Here is a 6471-nt window from a genome sequence, read left to right as displayed (position 1 = left end):
GTATTTGTCAATAACTATCATAAAGCTTGACTGTGGTCGTTAGTGAGAGCGACATTGTGTCTACCAAATGTCTACCTTGAGTACATGTACATGTAGAAAGAAAAACGCAGACAAACGGACTCAAGTAAAACTGTTTTCAAATCACAAGAAGAACCATTTCATTCATCTAACTGCCGAGAGGGTCATTTCATACCATTGTCAAGAGGGCCATTTCATATCATCACCGAGAGGACCATTTCATGCCATTGCCAAAAGGGTCATTTCATATCATCTTATTATCGAGAGGGCCATTTCATTCTATTGGCAAAGGGCCATTTCATATCATCTAATTGTCGAGAGGGATATTTTATGCCATTATCAAGCGGGCCATTTCATATCATCTCACTGCCAAGAGGGTCATTTCATGCCATTGTTGAGAGGGCCATTTCATATCATCTCATTCCCGAGAGAGAAATTTCATGCTATTGATGAGAGGACCATTTCATATCATTGCTGAGAGGGCCATTTCATATCATTGTCGAGCGGGCCATTTCATGTCATTACCGAGAGGGCCATTTTATATCATTACCAAGAGGCCCATTTCATGTCGTTGCTGAGAGAGCTATTTCATATCATCGCCGAGAGGGCCATTTTATGCCATCGTCAAGAGGCCATTCAATATCTATTGACACGTGAGACACAAACGCCGGCGTCGAGGATATCATCAACATTCAATATCTGTTGACACACAAGATAGCATACGCTATCATCGAGGATATAATCAATATTTAATATCTGTTGTCACGCGAGGTAGTTTACACTGGTGTTGAGGATATCACATCATGGAACAACATTTGAATATTTCAAAAACAAGTAATTCGGATGCCATATGAGATTTCCTAGAAATTAATAATTTGAGGGTCATCTATAAGTCATATTGTTTGAAATAGGATAGTGTGCAAGATTATCTATGAATTGGTAGCCCATAGGTCATTCGTAAGCTGCAAAAATATCCTAACCAGGTAGTGTGTAAGGTTACCCAAAAACCAATAGTCTGAAGGTTATCCGTAAGTCGCAACTAAATCCTTACCAGAGAATATGCTAGATTATCAAATTGATAAGTCCAAGGGTTCTCAATAAGCCGCATCATATCCAAGATCGATTATGTGAAGGATTACCAAAGACTACCAATTTGAGAGATATCTATAAGTCATATTGTATCCAAGGTCGGATGATGTGCAAGAATACCCGAGGACTAGCGATTGGAGGGATATCTGTAAGTCATCTCTTATCCAAGGTCGAATAATGGGAAGGATTGCCTAGAGGCTAGAATTTCAATGAATATTTGTAAGTCGCCTCATATCCAACATCAAATAATGCGCAGGATTATCTAAAGATTGACAATTAAAGAAAAATCTATTAGTCGTATCGCTACAAAAGATGTGCAAGACTTACCCGAGATCATATACAAATAATTATTGGCAATAAACAGAGAGGTTATAATACAACAAGCATTATAGGTGACCAAAAGGTTGCCGCATCAGCATAAGATTACATGGTTGCAGGGACCATTCTGCATAAAGTGTCGTCGGCGTCCAAAACAGGCCACCCCACTTTGAAGGCATATTCACTCGACAAATAAGCTAATTGTGCAACAACTAAGAGGGTTGTTGTGTCTGTTGTTGCAAGATATTTTCTCCCAAATAGGTACATGAAAGGATGACTTTGCTTTTTCGATGACAACTCACGTGAAAATATGGTAAAAACTATATACCTCTTTCGTGAATTATATTTAGAGCTAACACTCTTTGTTTGAAACATTATTGAGAGCATCTAAGAGGATGAAAATCACAAATCAAAACCACAGGTGTGGACGACTCTAGATAGTGCACAGCACAACGTGGAACTCTTTCTTAGCAGTAAAACGGGACATAGTCTAGAGAGGAACATCAAACTCTTTAGACGTGAGCTAAAGGATGATCGCCACCACCATTAAATCACACCCTTATTAGAAGGTATGTGCATAGGATTTTGGTTTCAGCTTTACCTTTGGAATATTTCTAGACTCATATCGAGGGTAACCTTCTCTTTCTTTCAAATCCGGGAGACAACATACCTAGAGTTTTGGAAATTATGTCCAACTAAGTTCTTACCTATAGATATGAAGAGCTCTATATTCATGGTTAAGAGGTTGCAATCCTTTTTTCCATAACTCAATCAACTAGTCATTCCTCCCGAGCCAAAGATCGTCTGAAATAAAAGATTATCTTTTCTACCGCTTGTGTCGAAATACAAGCAGTCTGATTCCCTGATTCTCAGGGATATGTAGGTTGGGCTCTATTTTAAATACTTGACTACACTCCAACCTCCCCCTAAATCCCTTTATTCTCCAGCTTTTCGGTTTCATCAAAATCTCCAAAACCGAGATAGCTTGAGAACTTTTTGGAAATCATGCTTTAAATCAAGCTTTATGAACTACAAGTGGCCTGAATTCTCATGCAACCTGACATACGTAGGAAACCCGATATCTGGGTCCGGCCGTAATTCCAAAACTTGTGCAAAAATCAACCTCTTTCAGAAATAAATTTGTGGTCGGACAAAAATTAGGAACATTAAATTCCCTTTGCCCAGGATTACTTGCATCCACACTACCCAAAGGGAGGGGGCAGTTGTTGACACCTAATTTTTTTCCTCCACGACTAAGTTTAATTTTGAGTTTCTTTAATTTTAAATAAAATTATAATATTTATTTTATCTGAATAAAAAAGGGCTTTTTAAAGTATTTATCTAGATAAGTTTGTCATTTTAAGTAGCAATTATATATTATCATATTCATTTATATGAAATTATATGATTTTGTTACTTAAAATATTTATTTTTACAAAAATATTGGATTTTGATCAAGGCTTATCTTGAAATAAATTTAAATGATTAAAATCTTGATTTAAATATAATTTATTTGGATAAATATGTATTTGATTTTATTAAATTAAGAAGCTCGGGGTTGAACGAGATGTTAAGTCATATCGAATTCCAATTGAATTTTGACAAATTTATTTAATTCGGTCATAATTGAAATTAAATTGGCCACAATTGCAATGCAATTGACCAATTAATTTTCAATTTGATCGAAAATTAAATAAAATTGACCAACTCTTAAAGTAATTAGGGTTATTTTTTAAATGACCCCAAATTTTAAAACTATTCTGGCCCATCCCATTTTTTTTCTCTTCAGCAGTGATCCAAAAAGAATCAGCAACAATAATGGCCCAATAACATTAGCCTCAATCAGCCCTCTCTCACTCAAAGTTGAGCCAGTTGTGCAGTACAACAACACCAGCTAACCCGACCCAACCTCCAATTCCTCTTCTCCTCATATATGCACAGAAATAATGTAACAGCTTTAATAAACACCAACAACAACAACTCTCAACCCAACAATGATGACCCGATAACCCAACACTAAAAACCGACTTTGAACCAACTCCGATCGAGTAACGGAACCTCGACCCAACAAAACCCCTTTTTTTGTTCCTCTTCTCATCTCAAAATTGTGGGGACCTTCTAGAAAATATCCAGGTAGACTAAGATTCGAATTCAATGTATGGGAGGTACAATTTTGTACCAAATATAGCTCATTCATTATCATCTTATCTGAAAATTCAAATTTCTTCAAAAGGAAATTTTTCAAAAATTGCCCTAAATTTTGTCATCCCACACCGATTGAGAATTAAAATCCTCTCTAATTTGGTTTCCTATATAAAGCTCCTTATTAAGCTAAAGAGGGCAAGTTATGAGAGGTTAAAAAACTATAGAGCAAAGGCAGTCTATTTTTAGTAAAAGTATTTTTTTTTTCATTTTCATGAAATTTGTCAGCTAATTAACGTTGCCGAGTTGACGTTGACATTTTTTCAGTGGTGGCGAATTCCAACGAAGCTCAAAATGTCGTTTTGCTACCCAAAAGCTGGTTAGTCTTTGATTCTCTCTTTTGTACTGTCGCGATGTAATAGTTGTAGTCATAGTATGATTTCGATTATTGCGTTGTACACTGGGATTGTTCGCTGTAGAGTGATTCAATGGCCATAGGGATTTCTTGAAATGATTGTCTATATATTGTTTACTGTATCACCATCCATACAATAGCCTTTGTGCCACGATTGATTTCGTACTTTACTGTTAGGTTATTTTGAGTTCCCTGTTTTTGTGACAATGTTAATGTTTAGTAATTAATTTGTCGAGGACATGATGTTTAGGTCGTCTTTATGATTCAATAATTTCTATAGCACTGCTTCGGTATTGACTTTATCCCATGCGTAGTTTTCTCTCGATTCATGTTAAATCGGTTTAACTGAAAATTCAATGAATTAGTCTCGCCATTTGCTTTCTGGTTTATGCCTTCAAAATCATTGCAATATTGGTTTCGTTAGTCCTCAACTTATTATTTTTATAGTTAAATATCATAGTATGATCTTGCTTGTATTCAGCTGAATATTTGTTGTTTAAGTTTTCTTTGTCACCTTAGTTCAACATTGCTAGTGGCTTGCCCGTTCCTTACCGTATCTTATGCTTGTTTTTGAATTGTCGTGAGTATGTAAAGATGTTCCTCAAGTTCCTATTGGCAAGAAAATGTCAAAAAAGGATGAAGGATACATTGTATAGGTCCCTTGTTTGATAGAATTGCTACGAGGGTTAATATTCTCTTGGCATCATAATGATAGTCTTGATGCACTAGTGCGAATGTGTTTAACGTAACCTAACAACCATAGGAAAAAGATGAAGAAGCATGCTTTTTAGGTCTCTTGTAGCTTCAAAAGCTTCTGTTTTATTTGTTTTCCATGAAAGTGGGTTCTTTTATTATTTTTTGATCTTTTTCCTTTTAGTTCGAATACCGTGGTTTCTTTATTTCTCTCTTAATGACATTTATTAGCGCCTGATTTCAGATTCAATGTCTTAATAGGGTTAAAAAATGTAAGTCACTATTTTCGTCTAAATATTTCAAGTTTGAGTAGTTGTATTCTTAACGTGCTAGTTTGATATTGATTATGTAGTTTGTGTTAGCTGTAAGGCTGTTTCCGAAATTATTTCTTAGCTGATAATATCTTATTAGCAGTCTGTTACTTTAAATTATCTCTTCTTCATTTTCTTGTCTCTAGTCTGTAAAAGCTGAATTTGGTTATCTAGTTGGATTTTGTCAAATCTTAGACAAAAGGCGATAACATCTTATAATATACTAGGATTTTCTTGGCTTACAAATTTATTAGTTCTCTGGTTTGTTTGAGTTTGCATCTAATTGTCCCTTCCCTTTTACCTATTCATTTAATCTCTTAAGAAGTTCATTTCATGTCTTTACTTTACTTTGTTTAAATTTTTATTATCATTCCTTATGGTCTCCCTGTTTGATTTTCCATGTATGAGTTTGATTCATATTTCTTTGTTGTCCAAATTATTCATTGTTTGTAAAAACATATTAATTTCTTCATCTTTTACTTTGCATGAACCCGTCTGAGAGTCCAAATGGACTCTTTTTCTTTGTATTTCATAATGGCCAATAAGGCCCATCTCATTGAGTCCAGCTCGAAAGAAAGCCTTAGGTCAAATGGCATACGTATACGAGAAGTTGGAAGAAGGAAAATTAACCGCAGGCCCCTGGTTGAAGTAGCTAAGAGACTCGAAGAGTCTCATTTTCCCTTATTTATTTATTTATTATCACTTTATTTATTTTTAAGTTATTTATTTAGGCCTTGAAGCCAAAGTTGTATTTTAATACAGGTGAAGCAAAACTCGAGCCAAAGATTCAAAAAAATAGTTTAGGACATGTTATGGACCGAAAGCCAAATGTTTAGATTATGGCAGGTGAAGAAAGGCCAAAAGCCTAATTAGATTAGGAAAGAGTTTATTGATTTGGGCCCAATGGTTTAAGTCTTTTATTTTCTCCCATTTCCCCTTTTATGTGCTATTTTCTTCTTTATTCTCTTAGACTTAGACTTAGTTGAAATTCCCGCTAAGTCATCAAAATTTGCTTTGCATAAATCTAGAAAACAAAATTTTGCCTTGATCGATTTCTTTTGAAAAATCAACATTTTTATTTTAGAAATTAATCAAAAGAATTATTTTCAAATAGTCCGAATAACCACAAGTTAGCAGACATTTTAGGTGTCTTAAAAACTTTCCTAAAATATTAATGAGAACCGCTTACCAAAAATTCTAAACTAAAATAATTTTTTCTGTTTTGAAACCATTTGAGTAACTTATAAAGGTTTTATTAATTTTTCTAAATAAATTGAGCGGCGACTCTAAAAAGTCATTTTTCCGCAAAACACTTAAGGTATGCGTATTCTATAATATCTTTGTAAATGTCTTTGATAAAGGAAATTGTGGTTGTGTTTTGTGTTAAATCCTGCTAATGAATGCCTTGACTCATCATTTGAGGGTGAATGATCCTAAGGGGAGATGAAGAAACACCCCGTATTTTGGTCCCTAAAAACTTCTTGA

At 34.7% G+C, this 6471-nt stretch overlaps 1 long non-coding RNA gene across 1 annotated transcript; it reads left to right on the top strand.

Annotated features, from left to right (window-relative positions):
- The first annotated feature begins 3302 nt into the window (after positions 1-3302).
- On the top strand, positions 3303-5916 carry LOC124893512. The gene is made up of 2 exons (XR_007050742.1): positions 3303-3558; positions 3895-5916. It is a non-coding gene; the product is annotated as an uncharacterized LOC124893512 (long non-coding RNA).
- Positions 5917-6471: the final 555 nt, after the last annotated feature.

Source organism: Capsicum annuum, chromosome 2 (genome assembly GCF_002878395.1).
Source record: "Capsicum annuum cultivar UCD-10X-F1 chromosome 2, UCD10Xv1.1, whole genome shotgun sequence".
Lineage (NCBI taxonomy): Eukaryota > Viridiplantae > Streptophyta > Magnoliopsida > Solanales > Solanaceae > Capsicum > Capsicum annuum.
The sequence above is the reverse complement of the archived record's forward strand: the minus strand, read 5'-3'. Positions and strand labels throughout refer to the sequence as shown.